The following is a 17,787-nucleotide window of genomic DNA, read 5'->3' on the forward strand; positions in this document are numbered from 1 at the left end:
ATTTTACACAATGAATCTTAGCGTTGTGGGTTTTAGGTTATTAAAATTGTTGTAGCTTGTTGTTTTGTGTATTAGAAAGCTAAATGTAACTTTCAGTCCTGTAATGTTTTTTTGCAGTAAACTGGCATGACTCTAAATATGAAACCTTGTTTGAACAAAACGCCTTTGAAGAAACAAGGAAAGTGGAGCATTGATCTTGAAAATGTGTTGAGACCAACAGAACAGGCTTTGACCTTTTCAGGAAAGCTTTGGTGATTTGCAGAAAAGGTTTTTGTTCTGTTTTCTTTTAGCTTGTTTTAATGGGTCCTTTTTTTCACGCAGGCACCATGCGAATTGAGTTTATAAAATGGAAGAATAATGATAGATTTTAAACATCAAATATATTGGAATGAATATGTTGAAAAGTTTTGTGTATTGGATCATGATTTTATCAAATAAATGTATAGGTGATTTTATGTTTTTGGTAGAATATCAGTGTAAAATTATTCATGATGTGGCTTGTCTTTCTATTAATGCAGAACAGTTTTTATTGTCCGTCATGTATTTCAATCACAATGAAAAGTATCTCCTCAATAAGTTACACTATTCCAGGTATAATTTATGTAGCATAATTTATGTAGTCTACAGCTGCCATTTTGAGTGATCTACTTCATTCTTCTGCGAGTGTCTCCTCCTCCTCTTCATATTGTATCTGTTTGCAATAATGATGGTGCATCCTTCACTGACACATGTTCCCTAGGCCATGTATATGTTAGCTCAGATTAGACTTTAGGGTCAATTTCGTCACATTAATGTGACATTACACTGACAGGGACGACCCCTGATAGATGATACTTTGATCTTGGACAGTGCTACAGACCTTGAAGCGAGAGAAGAGAGAAAATCAATCGTTCTTTCTGGCAATCAACTGTAGCTCAGACAGCTAATGCAAAACATAATGACCTTGTTCAGAGATAAGCACAGGAAAGAGAGACAGAGCACGCGAGACAGGACGAGATGAAAGCAGACAGTTACTGACGGTGGTGGCTGCCAAGAGTCGCTCCGATACAACAGGAGTTCAAACTGATTAGGGCCTTCTCTAAAGGTCACCCTCCAATTGATTGGAAGTTGAATTTCTTTCACTGGGTATGCCAACTAACCTTTTACCGCTTTGCTGAGGATGAAAGTAAAAAAAAAATTCTAGGGTTTTTTAACCTTTTTTCAAAGAAATAGCACCAGAAGAGTGAAGAAAACAGATAACACACAGCAAACACCCTACAGATGTCCTAGTGAAGACAAAAGTTTTGTACCAAATGTGTAGAAATCCACATTGGAGGTTAATGATTGGAATTCAGTCCACCTAAACAACCTCAAAGCAATTTCAGAACTTTTAATGATCCCCAATATTACTTTATCATTTATGTCATATTTATTCAATTATTCATGTTTTTTTATTGTTAAATACAATAGTATACATGTCAATAAAATGTATGCATATATAATAAACACAATGGACCGTTTGCTAAGCCCCGCCCTCCTTAGTTACTGTTGCTACGCCTGTCAAGCTTTCCTGTCTGGCAAGTCATTACAGTATGTATGCAGACATTTTCAAGGAGATAATTAGTCATTTTTGGCGAACAGGTGAAATATCTGAGAGAGCAAGACAAAAGGGACTGCAGTATGCATTCGAGGGATATATCCACGACATAATATGCAACAGATTAGAAAATAATTTGAGCAGAATTGAAGCTAAAGCTCCCAGCACGAGCAGCAGCCGCCTCGTACGCAGATCATTCAAATGGGAAACACACAATTTATTGAGGAAAAGCTTTGTTCATCCACAGCAGGTTAAGTGAGATTTGTGAAAATAACCTAATAATTATAAATCAAACAGCTTATCCTTAAGTCTTGTTGAATAAACACAAGACGTTAGCCTGACCGCTTTGCAATGATAACATTCTCCCGCTTATATTTTTAGCACGCCAGGCTAACGTAACTCCGTCTTGCCTTTAATCATTTTATTTCACGTTCAAATATATGCATTATGAACAAATAACCGTCATTATTTCCAAGCAACGATGTGCTGAGTTAGCTAGCTAGCTAGGGTGACCAGACGTCCCGTTTTTCCCGGGACAGTCCCGTATTTCAGCTCTATTTTTAGTGTCCCGACTTATTAAGAAAAAAATAATGTTTTGTCCCGTATTTCATCTTTCAACTGGGTGATGGAGTTCTGTCACACAAGAACAGCCTAATCAATTCGTCATAGAACAAATTTACCATTCAATCACAATTCGTTATCGATTAGTGAAGGAGGGATAGGGGGAATCACGCTGAATAACACAGACCAGAAGCCTCTCTCTCACGCACTCTCTCTCTCTTTCGCGCGATCAGTTCTCCTCGCGCCTGAATGGTCAAATGCACACATAGTTCCCTTTCGTGGGAACTATCGACGCTACGTCAATGACGTGATGGGAACCCTCTGCATTTTGTGTTCGTGAAGCCCCTCTGTATCCAACCAATGAGAAGATGTGACGTCAGAGGCGGGTGACGTCACGGACCAGGAAACTATAAAGCATACCCAGAAACAGAGAACGCCAGCTTCTGTTGTCTTCAGCAAGCGCTATCTGTATCTTGTCTGTCTTATTTACTGTTGTTTGTCCCTGCACATTGCATACACTCATCTCTTCGTCTGAGGACAAGAGTTTCACAGTCACAAAATAAGACAAATATATATATATAAATGGCGGAAAAGCAGCAAAAGTTTACTAAGCGTGTTCCTCCTTGTCCGCGCTTCATTACGGACGGGGATACACACGATATGTGTGTAAAATGCCTGGGAGTTGAGCACGCACAGGCAGCTCTCGAGGGAGCTGTCTGTGTGCACTGCGAGCGGCTCACTCTCAGAGTGCTGCGTTCACGCCGGGCGCTCTTTGAGGAGGGCGCCGCGGCGAGTGTTCCCCGCGGGTCCGGTCCCGCTGCTGCTGAGGCACAGCGAAGGCTGCACTCGTGGGGTTCACAAATGGATTTAGCAGAGGGGGGAGAGACGGGTCCTGCCCTATCGCTCCCCTTACCTGCTGAACCCAGTGTCTCTCCTCTGGTGGCGGAAGCACGCGCTGCGGTTTCTTCCCCCCGGAGAGAGACACCGGCACTCAACATGTCTTCATCCGAGGAGGTTGATGTGGAGGGTGCCGAAGAAGGAGATGAGGGACCGCCATCCTCATCTCCAGCGCACGAGGAGCTTTTGGAGGTAGTGACCAGGGCAGTTGAAAAGTTAAACATAGACTGGCCCGTAGAAAAAAGGGAAAATCAACCTAAAAGCAAGCTTGATGAAAGATTTCTTCCAGCGCGGTCACTACCCCAGCGCCGAGGTCTGCCGTTCTTTCCCGACCTCCACACCGAGGTGTCGAGGTCGTGGAAGAGACCAGTTCAATACCGTGTTTACAGCCCCCAAACATCATTATACAGTAACATCATGGGGCTGAAACACCACGGCTATGGGGCGATGCCTCGGGTGGAAGAGACGCTCGCGAGCTATCTCTCTCCCGAGTCTGCATCGTCCCTTAAGACCCCGACGTTGCCCACTAAGCCATTAAAAACAACCTCCAGCTTAGTGGGCAAGGCTTATTCGGCGGCAGGTCAAGCGGCGACATGCCTGCATACTATGTGTATCTTGCAGGCATACCAAGCCGACCTGCTGGGGGAAATAGATGAGAGTGGGGAAGCATCATTTGAAGCCATTCATGAACTTAGAAAGGCAACAGATCTAGCTCTCCGGGCCACCAAGGAGACGGCCAAATCAATCGGCCGCTCTATGGCAGCCCTGGTGGCCACGGAGAGGCATCTATGGCTTAATTTATCCGACATCAAAGAAAAGGATAAAAACGTCCTGATGGACGCGCCGCTGTCTCCTGCTGGCCTGTTCGGCGACGCAGTGACATCTGTCGTCGACAGGTTTCAGGAGACACGCAAACAGTCAGCGGCGTTCCAAAAGCTTCTCCCCGTCGCTCTCATCCCCCGAGACTGCTGGGCGGGAGCAGTCTCGGCCGATAGCCAGCTCCTCGGCGCACAGGGCGCAGCAGAAAGCCAGTGTGGCCACCCGGGCTCCCCCGCAGAAAGCTTGGGGACCGGGGCGGTCAGCACAGGCGAAGCCTTCCGGGGGTAGGATGGATCTGAGGACCGTCATTATCTCCCGGAAGGCTTCCAAGAAAAGGTCCTGACGCCAGTCATTTGGGACCTTTGAGGGCAGTCCCCTCCGGGGTAATTCAATTATCATCTCGGGCGCCCATTCTACCCCGGTGCCCTCAGGGGGCCGTCCTGCCAACCCTGCCACCCAGCGTGCGTCAGGGCGCAGCGGTCTCCACCGATCCTCCGAGGGGGATCGGTCAGCGCTCGATTCGTTTGTCTGCCGGTGCGCCGCGCCAGATGAACGAGCCAAGTGCTCAAAAAACACCAGAGACCAGTCTCGAGAGACTGGTTCCCTTAGTAGAATATATGGAAGAATGGAAACGTCTCCCGAACATTTCGAAATGGGTGCTGCTCATGATACAACAGGGTTACAGAATTCAGTTCGGTTCTCGACCGCCCAAGTTCAATGGGGTTCTCCACACAGTGGTAGCCCCAGAGCAGTCTCTGGTGATGGAACAAGAAGTTACGACGCTTTTGCAAAAAGGAGCTATAGAGAGGGTTCCTCCTCCCAGCAAAATGTCAGGCTTTTACAGCCGCTACTTCATTGTTCCAAAGAAGGATGGAGGGTTACGTCCGATCATAGATTTACGTGTGTTAAATCGATCTGTAAAAAAGTTGAACTGTATTGACGATTGGTTGATACTAGCTCAAACAGAGCGACTAGCAGTTCAACATCGAGATGTTGTTCTGTCACACATAAAGAAGCTTGGGTTGAGACTCAATGCCAAAAAGAGTGTGCTGGTCCCGAGTCAGGTTGCGAATTATCTAGGTGTAATCTGGGATTCCACCACGATGCAGGCGCAATTGACTCCTGCTCGTGTGAATGCCATTCTCGGGGCCGTGAATGGGGTGAAGTTAGGCCAGTCACTCACTGTAAAACAGTTTCAGAGACTGCTGGGTCTGATGGCAGCTGCGTCCAACGTTATTACTATTGGCCTTCTGCACATGAGACCCTTACAGTGGTGGCTCAGGACCAAGGGGTTTTCCCCGAGGGGAAATCCTTTCGCATGATCAAAGTCACGCGGCGAGGCCGTCGTGCTCTGGTCATGTGGAAAAAGCCTTGGTTCCTGTCCCAAGGACCCATGATGGGAACTCCTCGTCGTCGCGTAATGCTAACGACAGATGCTTCCCTCACGGGCTGGGGGGCGATCATGAGTGGTCGCTCAGCTCAGGGTCTCTGGGAGGACCACCAGCTCTCCTGGCACATAAATCGGCTGGAGATGATGGCGGTGTTTCTAGCTCTAAAACACTTCCTCCCAGACCTGAGGGGAAACCATGTGTTGGTCCGCACGGACAACACTACAGTGGTCTCATATATCAACCACCAGGGGGGCTTGCGGTCTCGCCTGCTATGCAATTTGGTCAGCCGCATCCTCCTGTGGGCCCAGGGAAAACTCCTTTCACTGAAAGCGGCATATATTCCCGGGCGGTTGAATGTGGGAGCAGACGCCCTGTCGAGGCAGGGCGCGAGGCCGGGGGAATGGAAACTCCACACCGAGGTGGTGGAGTTGATATGGAAAGTCTACGGACGAGCTCAAGTCGATCTATTTGCCACAGAGGAGTCAACTCAGTGCCCTCTGTGGTACTCTCTGGAGCACCCAGCACCCCTAGGGCTGGATGCTATGCTACAGACGTGGCCGAGGACAAGGTTCGCCAGGAAAGGGCCGACATAATACTGGTGGCTCCTTACTGGCCGACAAGAATATGGTTTGCGGACCTAATATCTCTCCTTCACGGCTCTCCAATGGAGCTTCCTCTCAGACAGGACCTCCTGTCTCAAGCAGGCGGCACGATTCTCCATCCCCGCCCAGAAATGTGGAAGCTATGGGCCTGGCCTCTGAGGGGGCAAGGCTCATAGAATCTGGTCTCCCAACCGAGGTTGTGGAGACCATCCTTCAATCCAGAGCTCCCTCCACGAGGAAGCTGTATATGTACAAGTGGAAACTGTTCGCCACATGGTGTGGCCAGCGTAATATGGACCCCGTCCACTCTCCTATTAGCTGTGTGCTACAATTCCTTCAGGAAAAATTTTCAGAAGGCTTAACCCCTTCAACATTGAAGGTATATATATTGCAGCCATCTCGGCTTATCATAACCCTGTAGGGGGCTCCTCGGTGGGTCGAGACCCCCTAGTCATACGCTTCCTCCGTGGTGCACTGAGGTTGAGGCCTGCGGTGCGCACAAAAACTCCGACCTGGGACTTATCTATTGTGCTCCAAGGGTTAGCTGAGGCTCCATTCGAACCAATAGAAGAAGTGTCAGATAAATTTCTAACACTAAAAACAGTCTTTCTGTTGGCAATTTCTTCCTTGAAAAGGATTGGTGATTTGCAAGCACTGTCAGTTGCTCCATTATGCTTAGAATTTGCGCCTGGTATGATCAAGGCTTTCTTACATACTAGACCGGGCTACGTGCCAAAGGTCCCCACTAGAGTCCCAGGTCCCATTGTACTGGAGGCTTTCTGTCCTCCACCATTTGAAAATCAGGATCAGGAAAAACGTAATCTGCTTTGCCCTGTGAGGGCGCTGGATGCCTACACCCACAGAGCTGCCCTGTGGAGAAAAACAGATCAATTATTTGTATGTTACGGGTCCCCTAGAAGAGGGGGCCCAGCATCCAAGCAGAGGATGAGCAAGTGGGTGGTCGAGGCCATCTCACTTGCATATAAAGCAGTGGGACAGCCATGTCCCTTAGCCGTTAGAGCTCATTCTACAAGAGGTATGGCCGCTTCTAAAGCTCTTCTGTCAGGAGTGTCTCTGGACGACATATGTGGTGCAGCTGGATGGTCATCCCAGCACACTTTCATCAGATTTTATAATCTTAATATAAGTTCTACTCCAGGTTCCTTGGTCTTGCAAGATAGCAGCCAGGCACTTGAAGATACGGCGTAGTTGGGACAGCGTTCCCATCACGTCATTGACGTAGCGTCGATAGTTCCCACGAGGGAACGTCTCGGGTTACGAGTGTAACCCCTGTTCCCTGAGTAAGGGAACGAGACGCTACGTCGCGTTGCCGTACCTCCTTCATACCTGGAGCGCTTTGCTTCAGACATATTCCAGAAGCTGGCGTTCTCTGTTTCTGGGTATGCTTTATAGTTTCCTGGTCCGTGACGTCACCCGCCTCTGACGTCACATCTTCTCATTGGTTGGATACAGAGGTGCTTCACGAACACAAAATGCAGAGGGTTCCCATCACGTCATTGACGTAGCGTCTCGTTCCCTTACTCAGGGAACAGGGGTTACACTCGTAACCCGAGACGTTTTTCAAAATGTCCATCGTGTGGAGTATCTCACGTAAATACAGTCGGTTAAGTGGACGTAAACAGGTGGGTAAAAACAGGAAATGTGTCAGTAGCCTATATTACATCCATGGATTCGGTCTTAAACAGTAGCCTAATTAAATATTTGTCAGTATATTCAAATGTGAAAAAACAAGTTTAATCTCTGTCGTATTTGTTGTATTGTTTGTAACTTGTTTGTAAATTTCTTTTTATATAACAATATATAACAAATATTTATATCTACACTGCCCTCCAAAAGTTTGTAAACACCCTAGAAAAGTGGGGTTTTGGACAATATTGGCATGAATCCTTTTTAATTTGTGATAATTTTGCACTGGTAAGGGACAACACAAATTATAAAAACACATTTTATTACATAAACAGTTTATACATAGAAAAAAACTTAAATTTTTGATTAATCAAAATATCCAGCATTAGCAGCTATCTGACCTAAACTGGGTTCTAATTATTTCATTGTATTCTAAACTTAATTGGCAATCAATTGTTGAAGCTATTAAGGTGTGCTGACCCAAAAATCTTTTACAAACCTGGGCCAAGTTTAAACCAGTAACCAGGCATCACAGCTGGCAAAGGGGCATGTCTGACTTTGACATGTATATACTGCCATTATTATAATGAAATGAAATGAACACATGAAAATTATTATTGCTGGATAATGTCGTTACTGTAATGTATTTGCACCAAAAAATTTATAAGGATTTATGCTGATATCGTCCAAAACCAGACTTTTCCAGGGGTGTTTTCAAACTCTTGGAGGGCAGTGTATATATATATATATATATATATATATATATATATATATATATATATATATATATATATATATTATAGTGAAATAAAATTTCTTATATCATGGTCATATTGCGCACTCGTCCCGTATTCCACCATGAGAAATCTGGTCACCCTATAGCTAGCTAACCGACCCATCAGATTGTCCTACCCGGGCTTAGCTACTGCATCTGCAATATTACATCATTGTTGTCATGATAAATAACACAAAATTACTGTATATGCATTATTATAGGGTTTCAGGGTTGGGGAAGGTGGAGATGTTAATAAAGCCATAGACCACGTTAATAATTACACTGGAAGCGAAATCTGATAGGTAACGTTTGCATTTTTCGGATTTTGTCAGATTTTGCTAACATTACCTAACGTTACTGTTTCAAATTTTCAGAACACCGGCATTTCTTCACTTGGGTTTTAGGTGTCGGGAAGGGGAAAAAATTCCACCACCCCGTCCAAACTTTTAGGATACCGGGTATCAGGTTAACACAAGGGCCGTTTCTCAAAACTAAGTTCGCAAACTTCGGACTCGCCTCCTTGGTGGTTCGGACTTGGCAAGTTCGACTCAGGAGAACGAACTCCCGTGGACGGGAGAACATATCCGGTGATTCTGCAAATGGAACAGCAGCCTACTTGATAACGTCAACTCAGCTCGCTCTGTCTTCTCCGGCTTCTCTTTATGTATGTTTTAGCCAACAATAAAACGAAATTTGTTATAAAACACCACTCTGCCTCTTTTCGTTTTATTTAAAAAACAAACAAAAACATATTAATAGTCTCAGGCAACGAGTGATTGATGATCTGCAATGTGCACATATTTATAACAAAACGAAATATTAAACAACCCTGCCTCTTTTCGAATATATTTCAAAAATATTAAATGTAATACTATTTGTGCATACTCTGATTAACTTCACTGTAATAAAATGAAATAGGCTGTAACATAAAACAAAACCATGTCTCTATTTGTTTTATGTCAGTTTTAAATGATCAATAATAGCCATAATAATGGGTAAGAATGTACAATAAGAAATAAAGCAAACAATTCAGTCAAGCGTACAAAATCAGCGCAGGATACAAAAGTTAAATAGCCATATATAAAGTTATGAAACGTCATGTTGCCCTCAGCCAAAACGGAGCCTGCGGCAAACGTCAGAAGGACTAGCCGAGGTAAGGCTGCTCTCGGCTGGGTACATGTGCGCTGAGAGTCCGGTGATCGCCTGGATCTCACAACTCCGACAACGTCAGATCAAATTGTCAGAAAGGCGCTATCTTTATCAATAAACCACATATTTGAGCTTTAAACCAACACATTCTCGCCTGAAAAACTCTTAAAACTACAAATCATGACATAATAACAGTAATATGTTTAAATTATGCGGGGTTTCTCCTTTACTATTTACTATTGATGCATTCTGAGATACCTGGCTGTCTGCACAAGTCACCTCTCGATGCATCCTCGATAAAAGGGGCGGATCAAGAACACATCCGGGGATTTGAACTGACCTTGGCTAGATGCGAACTTTGAATTGGAACAGTACTTGGACAGCGACTGATGACGTTTCACAAGTCCACAAGAACACAAGTACAGACAAGTACGCATATTGAGAAACGGCCAAGCACAACGCTTCAGCGTGTTCCCTCGCTCGAAAGGTAGACCTCCCGTGCCTAGTAACGGTTGCTAAACCACGATTGGCCTGTGGCGGTTTTCGGGCGTGGCTTAGCGAAGGGTCAATTATTATTAATTAAAATATGGTAAAATTGTGAGTATATATATATATATATATATATATATATATATATATATATATATATATATATATATATATATATACCCTTGAACATTTCATTCCTTAATACAGTTTATTCACTAAAGTTTAAAAAATAGTAATAAAATATGACAAGATCTCAGAGTTAAACTGTGTCAGAAAAAAAAAAAATCTTAATTATGTCAGATAACACTTAAGCAAACAATTGTCAGGTCAAAGTGTCTGAATAATTTTTTGGTTCCAGTTTTTTTATCAATTTTACTGGTAGTCCACTGTATGAAGAATTTTTGTGTTGGGTATAATATGTCACAGATTACTTTATTTTGCTATCCTCACTTACATAAATGAGCTTTAGTGTCCTGCACCCACTAGTAAAGATAGATCAAAAATATCAAGGCTGATAATATACATATATATATATATATATATATATATATATATATATATATATATATATATATATATATATATATAGTGCTGTCAATCGATTTAAAAAAAATTAATGAATTTTTCAGTATTTAATCACCATTAATCGCACATAACAAAGTTTTTTATATATATTTTTGTATTGCAATAATTTCACATTTAAACTTTAAATTAAGGTAGAAACAACATATAGAGTGTATTTTAAATATTTAATCTAGCAGGTAGAAAATATACAGAAATTGAATGAAGTTATCAAACACTTCACAGTCTTTGCTGCATAAATTATAAATTAAATATAGATTAATCCTTATTAAAGCTACAAACGTTATTCAGTCAAGAACAGTCAGTGATTTTCTCTTTCTATTTTGACATCACAGCAGCAGGTTTATTAGGCTGCTGTCACTTTAAGATGACGCGGATCTGACACACACATCCGATGTCCTCACAAACCTTTACGGTCATTTTGGCGCTGTCTGAAGCGTCTTTCTAAGCACATGAGTCAAGTGTGGCAGCGCACCAGTACAGATTTAAATTCTTTTTTTGTCTTATTGCGCTTGAATGGTTTAATAACATTTGAACGAATCATAGAGTGATCATATAATGTAATTCTAGGTAAAGGATAATGGAAAAAAACAGATGTTGTGTTAATTGCGTCAAATATTTTTGATGCATTAAACTGGAAAAATTAGGAAAAACGACAGCCCTAATATGTATATAATTTTTAGTCAAGATATTGAATTGTAAAAGTCAAGCATTCTGTAAAGTCTACTCCAGCACATCCCAAAGACTTTCCATGAGGTCTGGACTTTGAGGTGCCAATTCATGTGTGAAAATGATTCCTCAAGCTCCCTCCCAACCATTCTTTCACAATTTGAGCCTGATGAATTTTGGCTTTGTCATCCTGGAATATGACTATGACATGTCTGCCTACATGGTGGTTTCAGAAATGAAAAGCTACAAACTTTTAGGGTTAAAAGAACTGTTCCCGAACATATAATATGCTAGAAACATAATAATCACAGCAATAATAATCTAGTCAGTATTTGCCTTCTATACATAAATCCAAACAGCAACTTTTTTTTTTTTTTTGGCTGGGCAATGTCTATGTACACACACACACTGTAATATTTCATTCATTTTTTTATCCTAAATCTTTATTTCAATGTGGTTCCTGACTTTGTATGCTAGTGATAGCAAACGCAGTCAACTCAAAAAATATTATAATTTTCATCGATAAGAGCAGACTGACTGTACCCATTCTCCTAAATCTAATGCTGAAGATGTATACCATCATGCCACCACTATCAGATTCTTCCTCTCTCCCATTGTCTCATGGGACAGCAGACTGCAATAAGTCTGAGTTTAACCTGAAAGCACTAAAAAAGATATATTATCCCCATAGTTTGATTATGTAAGAGTATGAATCACTCAGCGACGCAATGTTGGCCGTGGCTGCAGGTTGCCGCTACCCATCGGCGTGCCTTGAGCCTTCTACGGGGCAGAACACGGAGACTAATGGCGACCTTTAGGTGGCCTAACGAAGCGAGGGGAAGAGAATTGCTTCTGTCAGCTTCTCTTTTCCCACCCACATATACTCACATTAAAACAGAAGGGGACATCCAGACACAGTCCTTGAGAAGAAGGGTGAAGAGAGGGGTTGAGACCTGAATTGAATTTTACTTCTATTCAGAGAGAAGAAGCCGCCTTAATTCACATAGCTGACATTAGACTGACAGTTAAATGGTGGCATCTGTTCTGATGATGATATTGATATAATTTACTGAGTGTTAGCAAATGAACAGTTTGGAAACAAACTTATTCCACTTTCTGCATTGTTATTATAGCGCATTCTGAAATTACTGGTCTGGGCTTTATGTTAATGGATTGAAAATTGCTAACCAGTCAGTAATACTTTGCATCATATGCCATCGTTTTCTAACAGAAGTGTTTATAATTTTTTAGCTGTCATGCTGTAATATTAGCTGTAGCTGTTATTATTACACTTTTTTTTTTTTAAGGAAAATATAACATTTAATGGAAAATAGTATTTTTAGCATTTGGTTACGATTGCAAACATGTTTTTTGAAGGATTTTTGGAGTATGTTTTACAAGAAGATATCATTTTAGTTTTTGTACCTCAAAATGTCATGTTTAAAGCTGCAGTTCGTAACTTTTTTTGGTTAAAAATGATCCAAAATCAATTTTTAAGCAAGTACATAACCAGCCAGTGTTCAAAACTCATTATCTTAGCTCAATTCACAACAGTAAGCTTGTAATAATGTTTTATAATAAGAGCGTCGTGGATTTCTGCGGAAAATTTGAGCATGCAGCAGTTCGTCTGTGCGTCATTACGTCACATCCGTAAACAGAAAGGGTAGCGGTAGCTGGTAGCGGATCATTTATAGCCTTTTCTTACAGCAGCCGAAATAACCCTTAAATGCATGACTGTTTCGCCAATCATTCTTACATATTCGGGTCTTTATCGACCCAGATCTATATCTAACACGGAAGGATCTCTACCTGTCGTGATAATATAAAACTCCTCTGATGTTAGAGTAACAATTACAGAAGAATACAATAAATCGTATTTTGTCACCTTTTGGAGCTTGAAAGGGCTCGGTTTGAGCAGATGTTTTATGCCATCATCACTGTCCTCGTCAGAGCTCATTTCCCAGTAAATTCAGCAAATAATGGGCTAGTTTTATGTTTGAGTTCATGAATATGAGCCCATTTGCGATCTCAAACATATTCTCAGAACTATATAATTTTCAACATCTTCAAAATCAATATTTCGATCGCTAACAGCTTCACCAGATCCATCCAGTGACAGTTACAGTCATATTTGATTGCGTTCAGTACTTGTTCTGCAGTAAATTGCTGAACCATTTCATGTTTTTCTTATTTCGTTTTCTGTCTAAATGAGTTGTCACTTCAGCATTGTTTATCAGACATTGCCATCTTGTGGAATAAAGGTGAATTGCACTTATTCCGTCATCTAAGATTCAATTATTGTCCTGCAGAAAAAATATACCTACACTCATACACACCTCGGGTCGTTAGCGACCCTATACAATTTTTACAAAAAATGAATACAAAAATAGGCATTCTTTTATAATTTTATGATTTTTTTCTTGTTATATTCTTTATAATGAATTGATTGAGGAATACCAAGAAGGTTGATGACTAAATTAAAAAAAAAAAATAATGAGGAGGAGGTTATTGGATGACGTCAGGTATGCATTTAAGGGATAATTAAACTTATCATTTTGATGGCGGATTGTAATCCAGAAAGGTCCAAATGACAATCATCAGTGACAACTGGAGATTCACTCGTAGCCAAAAAGTAAAAGACTTGGACTGTGGAGTGGCTACAGAAATTTAAATCTACAGGTAACACTAATATACCCAGTCATAGTAATGCTGATGTTGTTAACATTAACAATTTGAGAACAATATAACAGTAATAATAATTTGCACATTTTTACGTGATCCGATCTAAGTGATCGTTAGATTTAATCATCATTGACAGCGCAATTTATTGTAGGCCTAATGCTTTTTCCCTCAGTTGGTCAGAACAAAAGTGGCAGACATGTTACTTACTTGTTCAGATGATATTTTCCAGTGAAAATTCTTATATTGGTCATACTTTCAAGACGCAGAATCTGTGATTCTGAAGTTCAGTATTCACACCGGTGCGGTGACCGACAGCAAACATTAGATTCATCCGCGCTGATGAGCTGTGCCGTTGCACAACGCACGTACAGATAACAGTTACGCATATGACTAAAATTGCAGGTTTCAAACAAGAGATGGCGACAAAGAGGGAAAATCGCGGACTGCAGCTTTAAATTAATGTGTTGATTGCTGTTCCTTTATATTTTACTACCAATTCTGAGTATGTTAGGAAAATGCTTAATAGAAGACAAGTGCATTTCCAAAAAAAAAAAAAAAACTCATTTGTTGAATTTTTAGGGCCCAGGCACCGATAGTGCTCAGAACATATTGGAATTTTCCCATTTATTGATGTTTAATATTCATGAAGTGTAGGATTGTGATCTAATTAGTTATCATGTGGGTGGGGTTACTTGGCCACCAGTAAAATGTGTCAGTTGTTGATGTTGTGATTGGACAAAAAAATACACATTGAAATACTTCATAAGTATAAAATCAAGTCCTTCCCTTGAAAAGCCCATTTCAGTCTGAGATTATGGAAGTAAAATGGACTGTAAAACACTGTTTTATGATAATTTAGTATAATTTTCCAGGGAAGTCAAATTTAGCTTCTGTTTTGAGTTCTTTATATAAAAAAGTTCATTGATAACCATTACTTGTAGAGTCTCTCAGAAGGTCCTCACACAAAAAACAAAATGAATGATAAACAATTGAATTGTTTTGTTCATGAACAGAAGTGTGTGTTCATTAAACCTGCAGCCCCACATGCACTTTACTTTGCATGGTTAGCGACGGGATCATCCAGTGTGTGTGTATCCATGCATGTAGCCTAATTCACCCCTCATTCTTTCCTCACTTCTTCTTTCATAGCCGCTGGTAATGTGAGAAAAACGACAGCTTGGGGTCTGATAAAATTGACCTTGATGTTAATGAGGTTCCTTCGGATAGAGTACGGTCTCTAACGCGCGCACACGCATATGCACGCGCGCTGCTGACATCATTGCCCTGTCAACGCCACCCCACTTACCTCTGTCAGTCTCGAGAACACGTCGCAGCCCACACTTGTCACACTCATTAGTCCAAGCGAAGAGATTTACAACCCCCTTGATGTATCCCACAATCCCCAGCTCACATCTGCTCCATTTGATCTGTCAGTATAAGCCTCTCTCCGACATATTTTTTCTATGGCACACTTGAGAAAACATCATCTGAAAACAAATTCACTGTCATCTATAGACCGCGGGTCAAATATCATCAGACGCTCTTGGCCGCTTTAATTCAAGATGGTTTCCAATAGAACTGTCATCCAGCACTGGCGTTCAAAAGAGACTATTCTTGTGTTTGAGGTTATAGAAAATCATGTCATCATTTAGAGCTTCTTGCAAGCAGCGTCATCTGGGTTTTGTCTGTTGTCATCAGTGTTGGGCAATCTAGTGAAAAAATGTAACTAGCTAAGATATCAAACATTAGCTAAGCTACAATTAAAGGTCCCAAAACTGAGTTTTCACAGCGATGCCATAGAAGAACCATTTTTGGTTCCTCAAAGAACCATTCAGTGAACAGTTTTTAAAAGTATAATTTTTGTGTCTACAAGCAACAGTTAACTTGTTGCATCGTGCCACGCCGCAACAGCTAAAAGCTCTCTACACTGGATGTGACAAAGTGACCCATTACAAATCCATTTGTCCTTCCTTTGAGAAGTACATAAATAGAATGAGGCATCAGTTTACTGTTGAGGATTTGTCGTGTTGCGTCGCATCCAATGTAGACAACATCATTGATTATAATGCGTTCTATTGTCTTTTGTCGTGTCCAAGCTACATGATTTGTATTACGTGATATTTTCTACGGATTCGCTGTTAAATAATGTAATTAAGCTAATAACTGAGCTACTCATCACGATTCTACTGGCCGTACCTGTGATGATAGTGCAAGTTTTGGGACAAATATATTGTAAGATGTTTCTGTTAAACCTTTGAGTTCCACTTACAACCCTGAGGATAAGAACATTGTTATGTCAAAGGACATTCACTGAAAGCCCCTAGATAAGGAATCATCCGTTTGATATAGATGACTGTTCATGCTGTCTGTCCACAGTGGATTCTCTCAGTTGTAAACTCAAGCTCAGTGATATAGATCTGTGGGTTTGTTTGTTTTATTGTCCCTTTCTGGTCTCTGGTTTTGACCATTAGTTTGCTATTCGAAAGAATTTCAACCTGTCAAAAATAATTCAGGTTATGTTAATATGCAGTCACAGCTAGTAATCCAGTAAGGTTGTAGGTTGCTTTTCCAGAAAGTGGAAACTTGAGAAACATAGTGTTTAAAGAAAGCTTTTTTTTATTGTGGATATGTATTTTTATACAGTATCCAGCATTATTTTTACAATAATAATTACCAATTGGAGTGAAACACCCTCAAATGTAAACACATTTTGGGGAGAAATGTGCTTAAATCTCATGAAAATGTCACTATAGTATATGCAGAAAATGTAATGGGCTTAAAATGGGCTTGATTTCATGAAAAATAACATTTCTTTTGATTTTAGGGGTGAAATGTGAGCTGTGCATGTATCGCTTGACAGTATTCATTAAAACAAACATCAAGCATCTGTTGTGGATGACTACACCTTCATGCTCAAACCATTACAGATCAAATATGTCACGGTCTAGATAGACTTAGAGTAACATACATAACTGAACTTCCACGTCTGACATTTTGTCTCCTGACCGTAACATCCAAGATGGCTTCAGAAGGAGCCTAGAGCGTCAGTGCACCCAAAGAGCATTACCTGCAATTTTCAGGACAGAACAAGTCAAGTGTGTAAAGTTCAACAGAAACATCATAGAAAATGAACCCGGCCGATGACATTTTAATCAGAACGGTCCTGCCATGTAAAAATAGCATTGTTGACAGAGCTGTGTAATTTATTTCTTGTGCTGTTTGTATTGGTCTACAACATTAGCCGAGCTGCTCATTGTTACACAGTTGACAAATGAACATTTTCTTGTTCAGTTGAAGGTCAAGAGAAGCAGATTTGGTGAAAGTTACTATAAGCCAAACTGGTTGACGTCATTTCATCTTATACAAAAATGTTTATTATATTAATAAAGTATTGATAATATGTTGTTATTTCTTGTTATTTTCTCTTTTGATTGAAAGGATGAAAAGAAAAATGTTGGAGAATATGTTGATGAATTTTTAAAACATTATGGGGCAGAATTACTAAACTGGCTTATTTGCTATGCTAACTTCCTGCACTAGTTTAGTTTAACCAGGCATAAATATGCTTAAATAGTGCTGCACTGTATATTTCCAAAAGTAAATATTTTCTTTTCAGCATAATGCACACCTTTCTATGTAAATTAGGCTTATTATACAGTTAAGTGTGCCCTGTTCACAAACCCAAATGTTTGTGCCTGCTGCAGATGGAAATATTATTTTAAATTTGTTTTTGTGCATTTTTAGTGATCACAGCAGCAGTAATTCATCAAATGATGAACCATTAAATCTGGTCAAATTAGGACCCCAAGGTGTAGCCTGACAGACAGGTAGGTAGGTAGACTGACAGACAGACAGGTACGTAGATAGGTAAACTGACAGACAGGCAAGGCAAGTTTATTTATATAGCACATTTCATACACAATGGTAATTCAAAGTGTTTTACATTAA

Source organism: Chanodichthys erythropterus, chromosome 24 (assembly GCF_024489055.1).
Source record: "Chanodichthys erythropterus isolate Z2021 chromosome 24, ASM2448905v1, whole genome shotgun sequence".
NCBI classification, from domain to species: domain Eukaryota; kingdom Metazoa; phylum Chordata; class Actinopteri; order Cypriniformes; family Xenocyprididae; genus Chanodichthys; species Chanodichthys erythropterus.